At 54.9% G+C, this 22,436-nt stretch overlaps 1 long non-coding RNA gene across 40 annotated transcripts in view; it reads left to right on the forward strand.

Annotated features, from left to right (window-relative positions):
- Window positions 1–2,064: 2,064 nt before the first annotated feature.
- LOC132252188 (uncharacterized) overlaps window positions 2,065–22,436 on the forward strand; it is a 35,593-nt gene continuing 15,221 nt past the window's right edge. For 12 of the 40 annotated variants that reach the window (XR_009464045.1, XR_009464053.1, XR_009464054.1 and 9 more), the window contains exons 1-5: window positions 5,078–8,157; window positions 8,552–9,207; window positions 13,331–13,397; window positions 14,988–17,582; window positions 21,475–22,363. This is a non-coding gene — a long non-coding RNA (uncharacterized LOC132252188). The other 28 variants (XR_009464048.1, XR_009464055.1, XR_009464056.1 and 25 more) reach the window with 25 other exon arrangements.

A 22,436-nucleotide genomic window follows, 5' to 3' on the forward strand; every position in this document is an offset into this window, starting at 1 on the left:
TTATTTGCTGGCCAAGTTAGTTGTCATATCTGCAGGGGTTCATGCTGCGTTCAGTGAGAAGAAGGCTTTGAGCTTTCTGCTTAGCAGCACTTCTGCAGCTTAGTCTAGGTGCCTTGAAAATGGCCGAGGCTGGGAGCAGGATCCTGTTACTGTCATCCATGTTATGGTTAACAGTGTGAGCGTTTTACATCGTGTGAAAGTGTCTGATGTGGATCCGCCCTTTCTCACAGGCTAGTCCTTGTGCAACTGTCCTTGGCACCAGGTTATTGGTGAAGAGGTTCAGTGTGACAGTGGGCTCCAAAATGCCTGGGGTAGAAGGGCCCCCGACAGTTGACACGTCTGCAAAGGGTCCCTGTGCAGGCTGTAGAGAGACAGGGTTATGGGGCCTGCGCTAATCTCTTGAAAAGATCCGAGCCAACCCCGGCAGCAAGTGAGCGCGTGTTCCTGCCTTGGACACCCTCACGGAACACAACGTGCCACTAGTTGCCTTGGTTTCTCACTGGATGCACGTTGTTTGCTTGCACATGTCCAAAGGTACCACCTGCAGTGACTGCAGCTCTGGCCTCTGAACTACTAGGGCGCCTTGCAAAAGCAATGGCCTGCCTTGGGCTAGGCTGATATTAGTGGCCCAGACCCAGACACTTCCTGTTGTTTCCTGCTGTGCCTGGATTAGGTGTTGAGCACTTGGACCTCTTCCAGCATCAGCACGTATTAGCTTCTTATTCTCCTGTGGCCAACACCGGAGGGCATATGACCATGCTGTCTCTGTCAGCCTCTGTCTCAGCCTTCCCATGCTGGCTCCCATGAAAACCCTTGTCCCATCACAATGTGCAGTGGGGCTGCAACAGTATTTCCTAGCTGCAACTGGAGAATTGTGAGGTGGGTGGGAAAGAGCCTTCGTTGCCTGCACGCTCCTTCTTTTTTTCAGCTTGGAGCTGCTTGTCTGTCCCAGTGCTCCTTTTCTGTTCTCCTCTGTATATGCTGCCCCTGCGTAGCCCTCCTGTCTCCTGTGTATGCTGGGAGATGGTGTGTGAGGGTGTACATAGGCCTCCAGTCAGAACTGTTTACTTACGGAGTTAAGCTGAAACCCCTCTACAGAGCATCATGCGAAGTGCCTACACATCTGCAGCAGTGGAAGGCGAATGGGCTAAGGGTTAGAGGTGAGGGGATGGCTCTGTGTTGCCCTCTGTGAGATCCCAGGGAACCACGTTGTTACGGGCGGTCGAGTGGGTCACAGTACAACCATTCTTCCATGCCTGAGCTTCAGCCCATGAGGTTTGGGTGCAGGTTTCCCCCTGGGTGACATGACACTGCCTGTACAGGCGCAGTCACCTGAGCACAGAGCCAGGGGGAACTGTATGGTATGGTTGGGTTTGAAATGCAAAGGAGCAGGGACCAGGATGCACTGGTCCGAGTGGGGTTACAAACCAGTGAGGGGTTTCATACATGTCTGGGGCAGGGCACTGGGGGTCCCTGTGCTTCTGGCTTGTGGGGGAGGAGCCTGGTGCTGGGGATGCCCCTTGCTGCCGCCCCCGCAGCCCATGCTAGTGAGATGCTTTAACGCCCTTGACTCCCAGCGCTTCGTCTCCGCTTGTGTTGTGATGCCGTCACTGCTGACCCGCAGCCCCCGCTCCCCGTTCTTGTCCCCACGGAAAAGGTCGGTCCCGCGTGCGGCTCCCGCCAGCGATCACTAGAGGAGCCGGGGCTGGGGGCGTGTCCTGGAGCGCGCGGCAGGTCTGGCATCAGAGGCGCGTGTTCCCGTTGGCCGCCTTGAGGCGAGCCGCGATTGGGTGGAAGAGCTGTATGGGCGGGGTCTCGGAGACTCCGCCCTTCCTCGCTTTGATTGGCCTTTGCCGGTGGAGGCGGGTCCAGGAGGAAGTCTCGTTCTCCGCAGTCTGATTGGCTGTTGGGTTTGGTAGGAGGAGTAGACCCAACTGCGTGCTGATTGGTCCGACTCTGATCTTCAGCGGCTCCGTTTGCGCTGGCAGGGCGGGTGGTGGTTTTTTGGCCGCAGGCCGCGTTCCCTGCATGTGATCTGGTGCTGCCTGTGGGCTCCTTTCTGAGGTGTGTCGTTCCTAGCAAGGTTTGCATGGTGTTTCCCTGTTTTAAAGTTAATTAAAAATGAAAAAAGGTTGTTCAGTAAGAACTGCATGACATCTGTTCTAGTGGAGAGTGGGGATCCTTGTTTTAACATAAGTACCATGTTGAGCCCGGTGCGGGGGGACGAAGAATTGCCGGTATTATTCGTATTCTACGTCCTTGTCACGACAGAAATGCGTGGAGGTGGGATGCGTGTGCAGATGTGTATACAGTGCGTGTGCTCTGTGTAGAATATATACGGGAGCCCCGCGGCAGTACTGAGCGGTTGCCCCCTCCCCGCCGTTGTGTCCCGGCTTCGCGCCCGGCTGCAGGGACAGGAGGGCACGTGGAGCCACTTTCGTCCCTGTCCTTGTCCGCTGGCTGCAATGCCCGGCGTGACCACAGGAGAGCAGCACTGAGCCGTCCTCAGGAGCCGTTCCCCCCCTCCCGCAGTGCCCGGCGTGAGCCACCGGGGGCAGCACCGAGCGCGCTCTCCTTCGAACCCTGGTGCGGCGGGGGGGCGGGGACCTTGGGTTTGTAACCCGCGTGGGAGCGGGGCACGTGCGGGGTGCGCGGGGCCGCAGCCCGGGAGCCGCGGAGCCGGTGCTGGCGGGACGCTGCCCCGCGCCGCCTGCGTCTGGCCCCGCTGCTCGTCGCCGCTGTCCTGGGGCGCCCGGCCCGGCCTCGTTCCGCAGCGGCAGGGGCAGGACCTGGGGGTGTCTGTGGGGGCTGTGTCCTGTGTGGAAACGTGAGTTGGGAACCTTTTTCTGGCAGTGCGGTGATTTTGTGGGTGGGAAGTTGGTCATTTAGTGTGGTGATTTGGGGCGTTTCTGTGGAAATGTTTGGGGAAATATGGAGACTTTGGGGGAAATCTGGGGATTTGGGACCTTTTTTCTGGATGTATGTGGAAATGTGTTTTTTGCTGTGGGAAACTGGGAATTGTGTGTGATGATAGCTCCTTTCCTTGAAAACACAGTGGCTCTGTATTTAAAGCTGGTTACTCTAGTAGTTGGTAGAAATGTGTTTAGAGAGATGGTGTGGTAATTTTAGGGTGAGTTGGGAGGGTTTTTAGGGGACTGGTTTGTTGTGGGATGTGTGGGAAAATTGCGTGGCAATTGGGCAAGCATATGGAAATACGGTCAGGTTGTGTCAGGGAAATTTTCTGGGGATTTGGAAACCCTTTTTGTAGGAATGTGTATAGATAAGTGAAGATATTTGTGTAGTGATTTGGGTACCCTTAATGGAAATGTGCTGGGTCGGCCCACGGCGGTCGTCTTATCCACTGCGGCGCGGTTAACGGCGTGTGCGTTTTCACTCGTGTGAAACGGTCTAACGTGGGTGTGCCCTTTCTCTGAGGCTCTCCTCATGCACCTGTCCTTGGCACCAGCATATCAGTGGTGAGCTGCAGTGTGACAGAAGTGTTACTTGGGGCAGAAGGGCCCCCAGGAGCTGTCATGTCTGCAAGGGTCATTCTGGGTACCGAGACGGGTGTGGCGGTCCCTTGGAAACAGCCAAAGCACCACAGGCGAGTACGTGTTTCTGCTTCGACACGCCAAGCGGACAGAACGCACCAGCAGTTGCCTAGGCTTCTGCCTGGAGGCACGTCATTCACGTGCCCTGCTCCAACGGGAACACCTCCACTGACTGCAGCTCTTGCCTCCAACTGCTGGTAGCACCCTCAAAAAGCAATGGCTTGCCCCTTGACTTGCAGAATACTGGGGGCCCAGACCCCACAGACTTTGTATTCTCTTCCCCTGTGCCTGGGGGAGGTGTTGAGCCCTCTGATCTCTGCAGTCTTCAGCACTTGTTAGCCACTCCTCCTTATGTGCGCAACACCCAGCCCCTGTGACCTTGTCCTACCTGACAGCCTCTGTCCGCCTCTCCTAGTCTCATCCTTCCTCGGAAGGCTTCCCATGAAATCCCGTCTTCTGTCCCAGCGTGCAGCAGGCCTGCACCAATGTTTTCCAGCTTGCTTTAGAGAGTTGTAGGGTAGGGGTGGTGCTTCCTTGCCCCCTGCTGTTTGCTTCTGTCCACTTTAAGGTGTTCATGTATTTCAGTTTTCCTTTTCTCCCCTCCTCTGTGGTGCCTGTGTCTTGCGCATATGCAGGATGTTGGCGTAAGGCAGGGGCCGGCAGCTCTTTGGTCCTGTGGGCCACGGAGGCGGTACTGGGGAAGGCGAAGCAGGCCGGTCAGCGGTGCCGATCCCGAATAGCCCAGGTCCCGCGTGCCCTACGGCTCCTCCCCGTACTGCCAACAGTGCCCAGCCTAAGCCCCGACCCCCAGCCCGCCCTGCACCTTCTCTGGACTCCCTGGACAAAGTTGACCAGATGGAACCTGTGTGCATAACCCTGGCCCGTTGTGCCCCTGCTCCAGACAACCCGTGCACGCTGAGCAGCGGCAGTAGCTGTTGCTCGACATGGCGGAAACATGACTCCTCCTCGTCACGGCGGCCGGTCCCTTCTTCCTGCGGCTGCGCAGAGTCTACATGTGGGCTGCCCTGGGGCTTGTCTCCACTGCCATCGCTGCTGCTTCCGGGCCGTGCGGCAGGGCCGTGACGGCTGTGCAAAGGAACCGTAGGGCAGCCCAGCCTCAGGCTCGTAGCGGTTGCAGCCAGAAGAGCCTGGTAGCTGTGAAAGGTGTGGGGCCACTTGCCCCTTGTGCTGAGCACGAGCTCGCGTTCACCTCTGGCAGCTACGGCCGCTGCTCAGCGTGGGTGGGCACACGTAGAGGAGGCGCCGTGCAGTTTGGGGTTTGGGCCGTGTGCACGGGTTCTGGCTGGGCTGGTGCTCGTCCACTCTGCCGGGCCTAGTCCTGAGCGGGCACTGGCTGGATGGAGTTGGAGCTGTGCGTGTGGGTCCCTGCCAGTAGCTTGGGTTTGGGGCAGTGGCGGCAGAAACTGAAAGCAGCTTTCTTTGCCTGCGCAGCCTGGGGAGGCAGTTCAGGCGCACCCCGCTGCATGCCCAGAGGCAGCGGGATGCACCAAAGGCTAGACAGTGATTGGGCAAGACAGGATTGAGGTACCTGCCAAGGGGCAGACTGAGTCCCTCCATGGGCCACATCTGCCCATGCTACTCATGGTGTTTCATATGGAACAGGTTTTAGGAGCAGAGTATCTGGAAGGAGGACTACTGTTGTAAAACTGTCCGTCTCCCTGCAGCTGTCTCCCCACACGGATTTGTGGCGCTGAGCAGCCGTAATATGCTGGTGCCCTGCCCATGGCGTTTTCCCTCCCCCCTCAAGGCCAGTGCCCCTCGCTCCCCTTTTCTATGCTGATGCTGAAACCTGTCTAGAGAGCAGGTTGCAAAGCACCACACTTTCATTTTTTAAGCAGAAAAAGAAATGAAAAAACCTGTTGTTGTTCAGGAAGCACCGCAGGACATCAGTTCAACTTCAGGGGAGTTTGAGATGTGTGGTATACAGATTCTCACCTGTGCAGGAGGGAGGAGGAGGCTAACAGCAGATTGTCTCCACTTTGCAAATGTCTTTTAAAGCTTTCCTCTGTTCACATCGAATGTTTACGTGTGGTTTTTGCTTTGTTTTTTAAATGGATATTCCGATACGTGTCAAGCAGATTGGCGTCGCTGGAAGTTTGGGAATGGGAGCGAATCCGTTTTCCAGCGGACTTGGGAGATGTCAATGAGCGGGGGCCCGTGTCCCTGGAAAAAATACAACTCTGGAAGGGAAGAGCACTGCTCATCTCTTTCCCTGCCCACCTGGGAATGCTCCTTGTCCTGTTTTGTTTCTTTTACTCTGCTGTCAAGACCGATTTTTAATTTACAAAGGTTCACAAAACCAAAAATCAGTTGGTGTTTTAAGCTGCTTTTTTCCCACCTTTTCAGGAAGCAGTTACTCATCTTTGGTCTTGCCTGGTATTGAAGGCTGGAGAAACAGATTCTTATTGTACTTTCTCAGGCCATTGCTTGTGATGTAAATGCAGGCTTATTACTTGTTAACAGTTGCAAAGAGCATGTTCATCTAACACAGGAGGTACATGGTCCCACTAGGGACCTCTTACTGGACTTGGTGCTGGCGACAGGGGATGACCTGGTAGGGAATTGACTGACTCGAGGTAACCTAGGGGACAGTGACCATCCATTGATTGGATTCACTATCTGGCACAGGGTGGGAAAAATAACCAGTAGGGTAGGAGTGCTAGACTTCAGTGTGGTCAGGAGATTAGTTAGCGAGGCGCTGAAGGACAAGAGCACTGGTAAGTTGGGAGTCCAGGAATGGGAGTTGTTCCTAAAGGGAGCAATCCTACAGGTGTAGGAGAAGATGATCCCGTTGCACAGGAGAGGGGAAAGAGGGGCCAAGAAACCCTCTTGGCTGAACAGCAAAATGCAGGAAAACCTAGGGGCAAAAAAGAGGCATATAGACAGTGGAAGCATGTGAGATTTACCAAGGTGGAGTATACCTACTTGGCCTGCGCTTGCAGGGAGGCAGTTAGAAAGGGTGAAGCAGAAATGGAGCTTGGGCTGGCAACAAAAATTAAAAACAAGTAAAGTCTTTCTTTAGGTGTATAAGGAGTAAAAAGAAGGTGCCATGGTAGCATAGGAACCCTACAGGACAAAGTAGGGTAAATAGTGATAGGTGGGGTGAGCGGGGCAAGGTTGAGCTCTTCAGTGAGTTTTTTGCTTCTGTATTCCTGAACATGGAACAGGACAGGTCTCCCAGCTGGATGCTAGACAGGCATAAAAGGGACACCAGCCCACCAAGTGTTTGTGCCAACTTGGTGAAGAGGCACTTGGAAAGACTGGGTGTGTTTAAGTCAGCAGACCCACGTGATCTTCATCCAAGGGTGCCAAAGGATTTGGCAGCATTATAGGAGAGCCCCGACACAGCTGTTTGAGCACTCGTGGCACTCGGGTCAGGTCCCAGAGGGCTGGAAAAGGGCCAGTGCGGTCCCTACCTTTGAGAAGGGAAAGGAGGATCCGGGTAACTAGACACCAGTTAGTCTCACTTCTATTCTGAGGAAAACCTTTGAAAACATTAAGGATCACATTTGTGGGAGTCCTGGAAGGTGGGGGGATGCTGAAGGGCAGTGAGCACATATTCATAGCAGGTAGATCCTGCCTGACTAACCTTGTTTCTTTTTATGACCAGGTCACAAAATGCTTACACACAGGAATTGAGGTAGATGTCATCTACTTGCATTTTAAGAAGGCCTTCAATATGGTATCTCATTCTAATGTCATTAATAAACTGAGCCGCTGTCACGTAGATGATTACACGATCAGGTGGGTGGCAAAATGGCTCAGCGTCATACCCAGAGAATGGCGGTGGATGGGTCGGTATCGACCTGGAAAGATGTGGGCAGTGGAGTCTGACAAGGCTCGGTCCTTGGACCTGTGCTGTTTAATGTCTTCGTGAGTCACTTGGATGAGGGCGTGGAAAGCACTCTGTCCAAATATGCAGATGATACCAAATTTATGGGTAACGTTAACATGCTAAAGCAGAGGTCCTCAAACTGTGGTCTCTGGACCAGCGCTGGTCCACAAGCTCCATGTAGGTGGTCCTCAGAAAGGTTGCAGAACAATTGAGAATCTCTGCATTTGGCCCTGCAGTTGATTACTTTTTTTTCCGGTGACGGAGATTAAGCGGTCCGCTGAGACCCTCGGCAATTTTCAAGCGGTCCGTGCAAAACAAAGTTTGAGAGCCGGTGCGCTAGAGGGTTGGGACCAAATCTGTGGGCACCTGGGCAGGTTGGAAAAATGGGCAGACCAGAATAGGATGCAGTTGAACAAAGACAAGTGCAAAGTGCTGCACCTAGGGAGAAGGAATCACCGGCACGCTTACAGGCTGCGGGAGGGCTTTCTCAGCATCAGAGCAGCGGAAAGGGATCTCGGAGTCAGCGTTGATACCGAGATGAGCGTGAGTTGTCAACGTGACAAAGCGATTGGTAAAGCTAACTGCACTTTATCATGTGTTCGCAGGTGCAGGACAAACAGGTCCAGGGAGGTGATGCTTACCCTCTACGCGACATTGGTCGAGCTGCAGTTGGAGTACTCTGTCCGGTTTTGGACGCCACACTTCAAGAGGGATGTGGACAACCTTGTGAGGGTTCAGAGGAGGGCAAAAGTATATCTATTATAGAAAATAACATGCAGTATATTTAGTTACATCAATTGCCACACTGCTAGCTAAAGATAAACCTATGATATACCATATAGGGATCATTTATGTACTGTCTGTTAGCTCCTTTTAGGACTTGTGCTTTGTTTAATTGTGTTTGACGGTTTCCTTTACTTGCTGACCAAGTTAGTTGTCGCAGCTGCGAAGGTTCACGCTGCGGTTACTCGGAACAAAGCCTTGGCCCTTGTGCTTAACAGCGTAAGCGCGGCTCAGCCTAGGCACCTTGAAAATGGCCGAGGCTGGCAGCAGGGTCATCTTATCGCTATCTGTGCTGGGGTTAACAGCGTGAGCATTTTACCTTGCGTGAAAGTGTCTGATGTGCGTCTGCCCTTTCTCACAGGCTAGTCCTTGCGCTCCTGTCCTTGGAACCAGCTTATCGGCGAGGAAGCGCAGCGTGACATTCGGAACCAAAAGGCCCGGAGTAGAAGGGCCCCCGACATCCGTCGCATCTGCAACGGGTCCCTGCGTGAGCTACTGAGAAACGAGCGTTTGGGGCCCGCACCGGTCTCTCGGAAACATCCGAGCCAGCCCCGGCAGCAGGTGCCTGCGCGTTCCTGCCTCGTACGCGGTCAGGGAACGCTACGCACCAGCAGTTGCCTCGGCTTCTGACCGGACGCACGCCGTTTGCTCGCAAGCATCCAAAGCTAGCACCTCCAGCGGCTGCAGCTGTTGCTTCCCAACTACTAGGAGAGCCTTGCAAAAGCAATGGCCTGCCCCTGGGCCAGGCTGATACCAGTGGCTCAGACCCAGAGACTTGCTGTTGTACCTCCCGGTGTCTGGATTAGGTGTCGAGCACTTGGAACTCTGGCAGCTTCAGCACATATTAACCTCTCGTCCTCCTGTGGCCAACACCACGGAGCCCGTGACCCTAATGTTTCTGTCAGCCTCTGTCCCACCCTTCCCCTGAAGGCCTCCCGTGAAATCCCTTGTCCCATCACAGTCTGCAGGTTGGCTCCAGCGGTATTTCCCAGCTGCACGTGGAGAGTTGCAAGGGAGGTGGGGAAGAGTTTTATGCCTCCATACTCTTTACTTGTTTCAGCCTGAAGCTGTTTGTTTATCTCAGGGCCTTTTTTTCCTCTCTCTCCTCCTCTGTCTGTGCTTCTGCTGTGTAGCCACTGCCTCCTGTGTATGTGGGAAGGTGATGTAAGGGGGTGCACAGTTACCCTTAAGAAGGAGCAATTTTTCTATGGAGTTAAGCTGAAACTGCTGTACAGAGCGTCTTGCAAAGTGCCTTCGGGTCTGCAGCGGTAGAAGGTATATGGGGTAAGGCACAGAGCTGAGGGAATTGCACTGTGTTGCCCTCTGTGAGCTTCCTGGGAAACACTTGGGGCGGGGGGGTGGGGGTGCGGTTCCTGTAGGTGCCTGGGCAGTGCAACCATTTTTCTTCCATGCCCATGGGGTGTGGGTGCAGGTTTCCCCCTGGGTGACATGACACTGCCAGTGCAGGCCCAGTCACCTGAGTGTAGAGCCAGGGGGGACTTTATGGTATGGTTGGGTTTGAACTACAAAGGAGCAGGGACCAGGATGCACGGGTGTCAGAGATGTGTTCCAGACCAGGTGAGGGGTGCATGCAGGTCCGTGGCAGCGTCCTAGGGCAGGGCAGGGCACTGGGGGGTCCCTGTGCTTCTGGCTAGTGTGGGAGGAGCCCGGTGCTGGGGGTGCTCTGTGCTGCTGCCCACCAGCCCGTGCTTCTGGGATGCTTTGGTGCCCCTGACTCCCAGCCCGCAGCCTCTGCTTGTCTTGTGTTGCCCTCACTCCTGACCCGCAGCCTTGTCCCCATGGAAAAGATCAGTCCCAAATGCGACTCAGGTGGGTGAACAGGTGATCCAGGGCTGGGTTTGGTGGGGGAGCGGGGGCAACACGTCCCCTAAGTGCACGGTGGCATGCGGTTGTGTCCCTCACTGGTGCTGTGTGGGCTGGGGCTGTGGTCCCACTGTTCCTGAAAGCAACGGGTTGCACCTGCTGGGCTGCAGAGGCCCCGGGGCGAGGGCAGCAGGGAGGGAGCCCGAGTCTGCAGTGGGCAGCCTGCCCCTGCCCTGCACACAGGATTGTGGGCACGGGTTCCTGCTGCCCCTTGGGAATGCGCACAGCTGTGAGGAGCCCCCCACCCAGCCTGAGCCCGCAGCAGGCAGGCAGCGGGTGGGGGGAGCTGGGCTTTGGTCTGGTGCAGCAGCCGCTGTCTCCTGCCGGGCAGGGCGCCGTGGACACGGGTCCCTGGCCCCATAGTGCTGGCAGCTGGGGGCCCTCTCTGGTAGAGCTGGGGGCCAGGAGGTTGGGCGGAGTGGGGGGGAGTTGAGGGGCTTTTCATTTTAATCAGACATTTTGGTGTTTTTATTTGAGAATTAGTGGGGTTATCTATCAGAGATTTTGCCTTTTTTTTTTATCAGGGAAAAGCAGGATGCCTCGTCATTAGAGCAGCACGTGGGAGCCAGGGCCTGCAGCGTTATCAGGCGTGGGGTGGACACGCGGTTCCCGGTGTCAGTCAGAGCCCGGTGGGCGGCGGGCACGCTCCGCAGCAGCACCCGGGCTCCGGCGCTGCCGTGCGCTCTGGACACGAGGGGCAGCTCTGAGCCGGCACGTGTGGGGCCGTCTGCAAGGCTGGCTCGGGGCAGAGCAGACCGGGGTGCTGTGCGCGGCCCTCGGGGCTGTCAGGCAGCCGCTTGCCCAGCGGAGGCATCAGCGCTGCAGGCGGGATCCCCCATGGCCACGGGCGGGGCAGGGCACGGCGGGGCGGGCGGGTGTTCTGTGCGCGGTGCCGCAGCTCGGCCCCTTCCTTCTCGAGCTGGTGCTGGCGGGACGCTGCTCCGCCCCGCTCCGCTTGGCCCTGGGCGCGCTGCTCGCCCCGCGCCCCCCGCACGGGGTCGGAGCCGCCGCTCTCCTGGGGCGCCTGGTGCGGCCTCGTTGCGCGGCGGGGCAGCGCGGTGCGGGCGGGCAGGCCCCGGCGCCGGACGGACCCGGGGGAGGGGGTGGAAATGTGCCTGTGAGCAGGGGCGTGGAGCTGTGTGAGCACCGGGGGGTTTTCGTGTTGCCTGTTTTGTGTGGGGGGCTTGGGAGACATTTTTTGTGGCAGTGTGATGATCTTTTTGGTGGGAAGTTGGTCCTTTAGTGTGGTGATTTGGAGATGTTTTGTGGAAATGTGTGAAATATGGTGGTATTGGGAGAATTGTGTGAGGAGTTGGGACCTGTATTTGGAAATTGTGGAAATGTGATTGTTTGGGGGGAATTTGGTCATTGTGTGTGGTGATATAGTGCCTTGTTTGGAAATACTGCTATTTTGTGTGGAAACGTGATGGTTTGGGAACCTTGTGGAAATGTGTGTGGAAATCTGGTGATTTTGTGTGGAAGTGGTGTGGTAATTTTAGGGTGATTTGGGAACTGTTTGTGCGACTGGCGTGTTGTGGGACCTGTGGCAAACTGTATGGGGATTGGTTCACTGTATGGAAAGACGGCTGTGTTGTGGGGGGAAAATGGTCTGGGGATTTGGAAACCCTTTTTGTGGGCTCGTGTGTGGGCTTGTGGTGGTTTGCGTGTGGAAAACCAGACATCCTTTGTGATGACTTGGGGGCGTTTTTGTGGCAATGTTTGGAGATGTTTTGTGACGTTGGGAGAGGTCTGTGGGGATTTGGGACGTTTATTTGGGGAGTGTGTGGAAATGTTAAAATGTTGTGAAAACCTGGTGATGGTGTGTGGTACTAAAGGACGTTGTTTCTTGGAAAATGTGATTTTTGTGTGGAAAACTAGTGATTTATGAACTCTGTGGAGATGTCTGTGGAAATGTGGTGATTATGCCAGTGGAAAATGGTGTGGTAGTTTTAGGGTAATTTGGGAACTGTTTGTGTAACTGATGTTCGTGGGAGCTGTGGAAATGTGTGTGCATGGGAATATGGTTGTGTTGTGTGGGGGAAACGGTGTGGGGATTTGGAAACCTTTTTTAAGGGCATGTGGCGACTTTTGTGTGGAAAACAGTTTGTTCTGTGTGGTGATTTGAGAACCCCCTTTTTATCTGGAAGTGCTGATTTGTTTGGTGGCAGGCGAGTCATTTTGTGGTAATTTGGTGATGCGTTGGTGGAAAGGTGTGGGGAAACGTGGTATTGGGAGAATTCTGTGGGGACTGGGGAGCGTGTCTGTGGAAATGTGCTTTTTTGTGGAAGATGTGATGGTGTGTGGTGAAAAAGGATCTGTTTTGGAAATGTGATTTTTTTTGCGTGGAAAACTGGTGATCTGGCACAGGTGTACATGGAAATGTGAGTGGAAATATCTGGTGATTTTTTTGTGTGTGTGGAAAATGGTCTGGTAATATTAGGGTGATTTAGGAACCGTTTTTGTGGAACTTGTGTGTTGTGGGACGTGTGGAATAGTTTGTGGTGACTGGGTAAGTGTGGAAATATGCTTGTGTTGTGTGAGGGAAATGGTGGGCAGGGGTTGGAAAAATTTCTGTGGGCATGTGTGTACCTGTGTTTGGACACGTGGTGGTTTCCATGTCGAAAACTGGCCCTGATTTGAAAACCCTTTTTCTGGCAGTGTGGTAGGGTGTTGGGTTTTTTTGAGTGGGAGGTTGGTCATTTTGTGTGGCGATATGGAAGTTTTTTTGTAGAAACGTTTGGGGAACTATGGTGGTTTTGGGAGAGTTCTGTGGTGCTTTGGGAACTTTTTCTTGGAAATGTTTGGAAATGTGATTTTTGTTGTGGAATTTAGGACCTAGAGGTATACAGGACATTTGTTTGGGACTATAGGGGTTTTGCGTGGAAATATGATGATTTAATTTTTAGAAAATGGTGTGGTAACTTTAGGGTGATTTGGGAACTGTTTTGTGCGACCTGTGGAAAATCGTGTGGCGATGGGGTAAGCATATGGAAATATGGGTATGTTGTATGAGGGAAAATGCATGGTGATTTGGAAACCTTTTTTGTAGTAGTGCGTGTAGAAAAGTGTGATTTTGTGTGTGTGTGTGTGGTCATTTGATAAGTCTGAACGGGAATGTGCTGGGCTGGCCCACGGGGGTCATTTCATCCGCTGCGGTGCGGTTAACAGTGCGTGTCTTCTCACTCCAATGAAATGGTCTAACGTGGGTCTTCCCTTTCTTTCCAACTGCTCCTTGTGCACCTGTTCATGGGAGCAGTGTCAGCGAGGAGCTGCAGCGTGAAAGAAGTGGGACTTGGAAATATCCAAGGGACCACGGGTAACAGGTGAGTGTGAGTTTCTGCCTTAAACACTCTGATGGGGTAAAATGCACCCGCAGCTGCTTACGCTTCTGCCTGGAGGTGCATCATCTGCGTGTCACTCCCCATTTATGGGGGCCTCAATTCACCTCCTTCCGCCGCACCTGATTTACATGTGGGGACCCACTCTTCAGCCTGTGGGCAGGCATGTACCTGTGTACATGGTCACATGCACATAGCACCCCTTTGTGACCCCTCCTCCTGTTTCCCTGAGCACCTTGCAGGATGGAAGTCTGGCAGCCTGCAAGGAGAAACCCACCATTGGTCATGCTGTTCCCCTTTAGAGGTGAAAATCTGGATTTTTCTCATTTAAAGGAGAAAATCTGGGGGCGCTGGGTATCAGCAAATAAAAACCTAGGTTTCCAGACTAGCCCAGGGATTGACACGACACTCGGTTCGAGGAGTGACGGAAAGGCTTTATTTACTACAAGTATTTAAGATCAAGTCAGGCAAATCCAAACCAAATCAAAGTCCAGTAATTAGCTGTAAGGTGATGATTTCTCGCCAAACAGGCGACAAAGAGGCGGTCTGTTTCCCTTCACCTTGTAGAGTAAGTTGGGTGCGTCGGCAAGCCGTGTCAGAGAGATTTTTCACTCCTGAAGCGTGCGTGTGCTGTTTTACTTTTTATCCCCTTACTTTAGCATCTTCAAAGCATTCTTTTAGTTGTGTAAATTAAGATGGAGTTCCAAACAGTAACCGACAGGAAAAACCTGCCAAGTACCGGTTATCAGAAATTTCTAATGCGAACGAGTTAGCTTCTTCGGTAACGAGAGGTTATTCAGTTTGGAACGTATCGAGAAACCGATTAACTGCTAGGAAAAACATACTAAATCAGGAGGAGATATCTATTACATACGGAGAATGTGTTTCAGCATATAAACGCGACTTAGTCGGAAAAGAGATATTTATCGTGCTAATTAATTGAGGATAGACGCTTCATACCGTTACACACCAGACAACTAAGAGTCTGTGTGAAATCATCCTGAATATAGCCCGATAAGATGGAAGAGACTTCATAATTCTTTCTTAGGTGGCCTGGCCATGAAATTGCATTGTCTTGCATTATGCAGTTAGCGTTATTATTCAGTATTTTAACTTTTGTGAGTAGGGCCAAGCTTTACATGATTTTCAGAGTCGTTACTGGGTCGGGGTTCTTAAGGTGACATACTGGGTTTTACTGCATTTTTCCCTGGTGAATGCAAAACCCGGGTCCCTGCCAATTACCCTTTTTGTACGTGAAGTGAAGACGCTATGACATTTGCCGGTGATGCTCTTAGCGTATAAAGGATTACAACCCTCCAAATTGGATAAAGCAGCTAGAGACAGGGCTAGAATATGCACTTTTATTGATCACACCTCGAGGCATAAGAATAAACCCTTTGTGCTATGCCTACCTAGTGACTTGTCACACCACAATACAGATTGTCCAGTCTACCGGCTGGGGGAGATGCAGGAGGGAGGAGGAGGCTAACAGGAGGTTGTCTCCACTTTGCAAAGGTCTTTGTAGTTTCCCTTTTGTAAAAACCTAATTTTTACGTGGGCTTTTTAAATCGATAGTTTGACGGGCGTCACGTAGACTCGTTTTGCTGAAACTTTGGGAACGGGACCGAACCCATTTTCCTGTGCGCTTGGACCTGCAGATGGCTGGGGCCCGTGTCCCTGGGGAAACTCCGAGTCTGGAAGGGAGGAACACTGCTCATCTCTCTCCCTGCCTGCCTGGGAACGCTCCTTGCCTTGTGTTTGTTAGACTCTGCCATTTAGACCTATTTTAACTTGTAACAGGGTCACAAAACCAAATGCCAGTTGCTGCTCGTAGCTGCCGTTTCCCATCGTTCCAGAAAGCAGCTACTCGCTCTTGGTCTTGTCTGGTATTAAAGTCTTGAGAAACAGAATTTTATTCCACTTTTTTTGGCCGTTCCTTGGGATGTAAGTGTAGGCTCGCAGCCTATTCCTTGTATGCCAGCTTAAGCACGTGTCGTTCTTAAGTTAGGCTTCTGGTAGGTGTGTAGTCTGCAATACTGAGCGTGGTCTGTCAGGCCCTGACCATATTTTCAGTTTACACCGAGGGGAATCTGCCCATAGCCTTCCTTCCCCTTTCTCATCACCATCTTCGTAACATCCCTGCCTCTTTACTTGTCGCTCATTTCAGGAGCTGTTGTGTGCCAGTGCTTCTGTTCCCTGGTGCTTTCCCCGGGTACCCACCCTGTCTCCTGTACGTGGTGGAGGACCGGTTTAAGGAGTTGCACGGAGGGCCTCACAGAAGTCCTGTGTGGTCACGGGTTTACAATGAAGACTTGCAGCTGTGTGTTACTATTTCTGGGGTGTGCCGTGTGTGAGGTGCAGCTGTCAGAGGAACGCTTTGGAGATGTCGCTCACGCAGGGAAGCAAAATTGTTCTGCTCCCCACTACTGAGCTTTAAAGGGTGATACCTGTGAGACATCACATCCCCTGTCCAAACCTGAGCCATCTGAGCAGGGGAAGTGGCATGGGAGCGGGGGCCAAGATACCTGGTTGACAGCCCAGACTGCAAGTTGAAGGCTGCAATGGAAGCGCTCAGTGTGGCCTGTCAGATTCCAACAAAATCTGTCAAGTCTTACATGTAGCTTATCACAAGGAAAAGAAAAGGACATGAGCAGGGGCCCATGTTAGAGTCTTAGTGCATTGGTCAGCGATTGGGGGTGAGGGGGTGCATGTCCCTCCTTCACTGCCTGTGTGTTGACTGTCATTGTTAAAGGACCAGGGTTGGGGGCGGGGGCATTCTTGGCTGCTTGGCCAAGTGCCTGGGGGAAGAGCTAGGAGGGAGGGGGAGGTTCAGCAACCCCGGACTGGCCAGGTCTCCCCCTGCCTCCCACAGGGCTGCGCTACCTGCTACTGGCAGTGACTCTGCCTGGAGCAGTTGGCAGGCCCTTGTAAGCAGCCTGCACTGCTTGGGAGATGTGGGCTGTGACACCTTGGTTTTCTGGACTGTGGTAAGAAAGCAAACAGCCTTGTAGTACAGGCTTCAGTTGTGGGACTGCACCCTGTTGTTGAGACCCCCCCCAGGGGCTTATTTCTTGTATGTCCATGCAGGATAGTTGGAGGGGTGGGGAATGGAAGGAAGAGGCATGGATGAGACCTGCATCTTCTGTTCAGCAAATTTCTGTAAGTAATGTTAGTACTACTAATATTATCCCTGTTCTGATTCTTACTATTACTATTATTTGTTTTCCCATATACTTTGCCAACAAAGCACCTGGCAGGTCCAGTAAGAAAAGGAAGTTTCCAAACAGGTGACAGAAGGAAACCAAATGATTTAAGTATGCAAGTGGTGGTGGTGGTGTTGGGAAGGTTCAGGAACCATGGGGGAGGCAAGATTTTTTGTTATGTCTTTTGTGGCAACAACAGCACGGTTTGGACGGACAGAAGCAAGGTTTTAGGCATCCCAGTCCCCTTTTTCAGTCCTGGTTCCTTCCCAGCATCCTGAGGAAAGGTACTGTCATACCCCAAAGGTTGCCTGTATCTTACAGTTGGTCTGGTAAAACAGGGGTCAAAAAACCTATGGCCTGTGGTTTGGATCCAGCCTGTGAAGAAACTGGTTCTAGCCTGTAGCAGTTCAACCAAGGAGCAGCACACTCCCATGGTGACAGCAGCAGGGACATCCCCAGCAGCCTGTTGCCACTGCGTTCAGTTTGTTCTTTGTGCTGCAGCAGAAGCAGCCTCCCCAGGGTCCCGGCCCCTGCCTCTTTCTTTTGAGTCCCTTCACAGCCTGTGGAGATTGCCGGGGACCAAGCTGTCACGTTGGCAACGGTGCACAACGGCAAAAGAACGGCCCTTCCCTGCAAGGAAAGATTGCACCTAACTCCGAGCGAGCAGAGCAGAGCATGGACACAGAGCGAGATGCTCATCAGTAGGGTAGTCTGGCCTTGCCGTTGCTAGGAGTGCCCAAGTAGGGAGGTGTTGGAATAATTTCTCAGCTTTTTCCCTAGATCGCTCTAAGAGGAGAGGGGAGCGCTAAGCACACTTGGGTTCGTGCACGCTCCCCATCGTTTTCAGAAGCGGACGGCAGGAGAAAGTTTGCGGTCAGCGATAGCAGCACAAGGCCACGCAACCAGGCTGGGGAACGTGGGGCTCTTTCCTAAACCAGGAGTGGCAGGACTTGCACAGCTTTGCCAGGTGAATGCTGTGCCTGAGTCCTATATATTGCTTACCTTGGCTCTTGCTGCCCTCTCCCTCCCTGCCTCCACGAGCACAGGTACAGCCTTTCTTAAGCCCCTCTCACTGCTACCTGGCCAACTTTTAAAGCAGTGGTTCTTGCCCTTTTTCACTGTAGGACCCCCCACCATCCTGGTCCGTGATTCAGAGAGTCTCTCCCTCCCTCCCTCCCGTTCCTTGACCCTGCCCCCAGGCAGCCTTGCAGCATTTCTCTCTACCTTGCTGTGACCCTTTCAAATCTTGCAGAGGAACCTCTCTGCTCCCTTTGGCTGGTGGTGTAGATAACAGGGAGGAAGGTAGGGAGCCTCTTCCTGTCCTGGAGGGCACAGTGAGCAGAGCTAGGGTATAAAGATGGACGTGGGCCCCGTGCAGCGAGCGGAGGCTGCTTCAGCACTGGACCTGAGGACGAGGACCCAGCTGAGCACGGTTGCGTTCTTGTTGCCCGGGCAAATGGGGAAGGTCGTGCCGGCTGGGAAGGGTCCGGTGGACACCTCGGCCTGTTCTCCACGCTTTTTCTGTGGGCGGAGCGGGTGGGTCGTCCTGCCGGCAGTCGGGTCGAGGACAGGCTCTGGCATGGCACTGCCGAAAGCATTTTGGCAAAGTTGAGGCTCAGCAAGGGCTCCCCATACTGCTGCTTGGTTCCTTAGTATCGCAATCCTGTTTTGGTTTCTGAGTTCCCCCATTTCGTGTTCTTACTAACAGCTCGTTACCGCCGGGCCTCGGCCGAGGAGGCTGTGGCCAGTCTGCGCTCAGAACCTCGCAGGCCGACGCGGGCACAGAAATGACGCAGCTACGGCTCCCTCGATGGTTACCCTTGAAATGCAAAAGGCGGGTCCCACTACAGTGGCCACCCAGGCAGCTAAGAGGCAGGAGACCAAACTGCAGCCTGAGCTTGCCTGTCATACCCCAAAGGTCCCCCACGCAGTAGTGCAGCACCACGCACGTTCTCCCCCGCGGGGTGGGAGGTGGTGGGTCTGACTGGCAGCAGGTCCCTCGCTGGTGCAGATTCCCTCGCCTTTGCCTTCCAGCTCGCCCCGTCCTGCAGACACCCGAAGCAAAGGTCTGGGGTGGGAGCCAGGTGCCAACACCTGGGGGTTGGGTTTAACGCCGTGTGCCAGGTAGTGTGGCGTGGGCCAGGTGCTCTTTCTTGTCTGAGTGGGTCAGGTGCCTCACCCGCAGAGGTTTTGGGGGCTATGGCATTAGCGCCAAGCCGGGGTCAGGACGGGTGCTGGAAACAAGTGCTTGTCGCACACGGCCACGGAACAAGATGCGCAGCTCCGCATGACAAGGCGGCACCTGCGGCGGTGATGCCTGATGCGCGCTAGCGCTTCCTCACAGGTAGGACCTGCCTCGGGCCGGCGCAGTCCGGCAGCCGCAGGACCGCGTACCTGCCCGAGGCTGGGGTGCGCCCAGAGTGGCAGCGGCCCCTGCCTGGCGGTGAGGACGGCGCTGGCGGACGGGGAGGGCAGAGTTTGCAGTCCCGGTCCCTCCTCCCGTCCCAGGGGCAGAGCCAGACCCAGCGCGCACTGCCCTGCGGCCGTGCCGGAGTGCGCGGGGCGGGCGGCAGGAGCGGGGGGCGGTTGGGGCCCGAGCGCTCTTCCTGGGGGCCTGGGCGGGATCCGCCGGGCCGCCCTCGGGTCCCGGCGCGGCAGCGGGAAGCCGAGGTGCGGCTGGTGCCGCCGGGGCGGTGGCGGCCACGGGCCCAGGTTCGTGCGGCGGGGCCCGGCGGCCCGTGCGGAGCTGCCTCCTTGCGCGCCCGGGGCGCTCATCCCGTGAAAAGCCGAGCACTGGCGGGCGCGGCACGTGACCGGAAGGGGCGGGGCTCGGCCGGCCGGCCTCGGGGCGCTGGAGGCGGGAGCTGTGGGCTGCGCTGCACCGGGGCCGGGGAAGGTGCCGCGCCCTCTGTGCGGGCTGGGCGTGCCCGGTCCCCCGTGCCGGGGCGGCGCTGCCCCGTGTCCCCGCGCTCCTGCGTTTTGTCCGTCCTCGTTTTCGTGTTGTTAACCCGCCGCTTTCTCTGCGCTGCTCCCAGCCGGCGGGCGCGCTGCTCCGCGGGGTGCTGTCCCTCGGGCGCCTGGGGCCCTGCTTTGCTGGGGCCGGGGGTGTTTTGGGAGCCGTTGGCTGAGACCTGCCCTCGGTCCGAGTCCTGGCCTGGGAGTGCTGTTAATTGCCCGCGTTAATTGCCTCGAGTCGGGGCGGGTCTTTCCGCCGCGGTGCCTGGTCTCCGAGGAGAAGGGTTGCGGGGCCTGGGTGCGAGGAGTGTCCCCTGTGCCGGCTGGGCCTTCCCCTGGGCTCCGGCCCCTGCGTGCCCTGGGCCTTGGCCCGAGGTGCCCCAGCCGCACCTGGTCTGCACTGCCCTGCCCTGCCGGGGGGCGGGGGCGGAAGGCTTGACTCTGCGGGTGCCGGGAGCCAGTTGCGGCCGGCTGGTCTCGGGGCCCGGCAGAAATGCGTCTCGCGTGGGGCTGGGGGTGAGCGGTCCCGTTGTGGGGCGGGGTCCTGAGCTCTGCTGTTTTTAATGCTAGTTTACTAGCTGCAGCCCCCAAAAGGCTAGGAATTACATTTTTATTCCAAAAGTATTTATTGAAGTCCAGGATTTTTAGGTACCCTTTGAGTGCGTACTTTAACACAGCGTCAGCAATTATTTCCGGTGCAGGGCCACTCACCAAGTGGTGGCACGGGTTGCAGCCCTGCCCCTGGCGCGGTGCCCTGCCCCTTGGGCAGCAAGTCCTATCCCGTAACCCTGGCCTTTGCCACTAGAAGCCCCTCTCCTTTCCCCCTGGAAACACTCCTTTCAGGAAGGGGTTTTGTCATCTCAGAAGCAGAAAAATACCAAGTTAGGTTCTAAAAAGAGAACATCTACAACAATGACTAATTTTATTAAAAAAAAAAAAGCGGTAATTTGATTTCAAGAGTCACTCTTGTGCTCCCCGGGCACTGGAAACCCATCCACCCTGAGCTTCTCTGAGCACAGCCAGGCTTCCAGAAACCGGTGCACCATTGGATCCAGCAGGTGCAGCCTGTGAGCTGGGGCTGCAGCCGTGCAGCTAGCACCCTGCCTGGGCAGCCTTGAGGGAAGCACCCGCCCCCTGCGACTCGGGGGCTGTGCAATGCCCAGCAGCTCGTGTTGGCAGGCTCTGCTGAGGGCTGTGGGGGGGGAAGCAGTGAGGGGCTTGATCTCTCTTCTTCCCCCTCCCCCAGCCTGCGTGCATCTGTGGGCAGGCTCCAGAGCACTGTGGTTGTTTCATTAAGCATGGTGACGAGCTGCTGAGATTAGACCATCGGAGCGCTCTGGAGAGACGGAATAAGCCTCTGGAAGGGGGAAAACTTATAGAGCGGATGACTGGTTCCTATGGAGGGGGTGAGGGGTGGAATAGAGCTGCTTCTGTAACTCTTTGGGTGGGAGTTGTTCTGCCCTCGGTGCTGTGAGGACTGGAAGTGGAGTTGCTTGTAAGGTTTTTTTGGTTGTGGTGGGGTCGGTTGGCCTTTCTGCCAAAGTTTCTAGGGTCTGAGAAGCAAGTGTAATGAAGAGACCTAGAGCTGATGACTCATGGAGGGAGCAAGAGGCTGGGTGTGTGCTTCTGGATTCCCTGTGGTGAGGCCTCTGCCCCTGTGCCCTTAGCTGCCTTGGAGCGGGACATGGTCACAGCCCGGGGGAGGTGCAAGCTTCCTTGGATCTGTGTGGGGTTGTCTTTGATTTGTCAGTTTGTTGCAAGGCACAGGGATGGCTTCTGGGAGCTTGGAGACACTGGGTGGTGGGGCCTGGATGTGTGTGTATGCTGTTTGGGAGGGATTTCCCCTGCCTTTCAGTCTGCTCTTGATTGACCCTGTGGGCTCCGTGGCTTGTTTTGTCTTTCAGGATCCTGGCTGTTGTGGAGAGACTTTGGGTTGGAGATGGATGCAAAGAAGTGGAGGCGTGCCATGGTGATGGAGGATAGAGCAGGAGGAGTAGTGTGATGGAAGGTGGACTTACCTCAAGCGGGGGTGGTGTTTTGAGTGGGGGTGTCTGGGTGGGTTGGGAAGTCCCTGCTCTGGGTTGGTGTCCTGAGCTGCACGCTCCCAGGGCAGGGCTACTCAAGCGGAGGGCCATGGCACCCAGGAGTGCCTCTGAGATGAGTGGTGTATGGCTGGGCTGGCTTGGCCCAGAGTTGCTCTGAGTCTGTGCAAAGATCTCCAGGTTGCGGTGGGACAGAGGATTGGGTCTCTGCCTGGCTGTACCTGTTGCCACATGCCTCCTTTCAGTGCTGGGAATTGCATTTATGTCTCATCTCTCTGGGTGTGTCACTGGTGTCTGTCTTTGTACTTCTGTTCTTAAAAATCACTGCAGCACTTGTTACTTTGTTCTTCCCAGGACTGAAAGGAGGGTTGTGTTTGCATGTAAATTGATCCCCTCACTTGGGAGGGGTGTAGCTGCAGCCCCCTGCGGTTTGTTAGTGGGGCCAGTCCAAGCTGCTGTTGTACCCCTGGTTGGGAGGGAGGGGATGCTGTCCCGTTGGTGGTGTGAGACCTGCGCATAGCGCTGCAAGTGTTAATTTCTGTTGTTCATTTTTGGCGGTGTGGACATGTTTGGCAAGATGACCAAAGTCTGGTCCTGAGTGGAGAAGAGCTGAGGAAGAGGTGAAGAGCCCTGGAGCTGGTATGGCGTGGAAGGAGTTGGAGACGGCCCGAAGCCATGCTCACATGATCACCTGGAGCGAGGTATTTGCTTCTTGTGGGTTGCAGCTCTGGATGGAGAGATCCTGCAGTTGGTAAGGGGTTGCTTGGAGCAGTGTGGGGCTAACTGCTAGACTCAGACATTCGTGCTTTGCCCTTTGATGTTTT

This window comes from Alligator mississippiensis, chromosome 8, assembly GCF_030867095.1.
Source record: "Alligator mississippiensis isolate rAllMis1 chromosome 8, rAllMis1, whole genome shotgun sequence".
Classification (NCBI taxonomy): domain Eukaryota; kingdom Metazoa; phylum Chordata; order Crocodylia; family Alligatoridae; genus Alligator; species Alligator mississippiensis.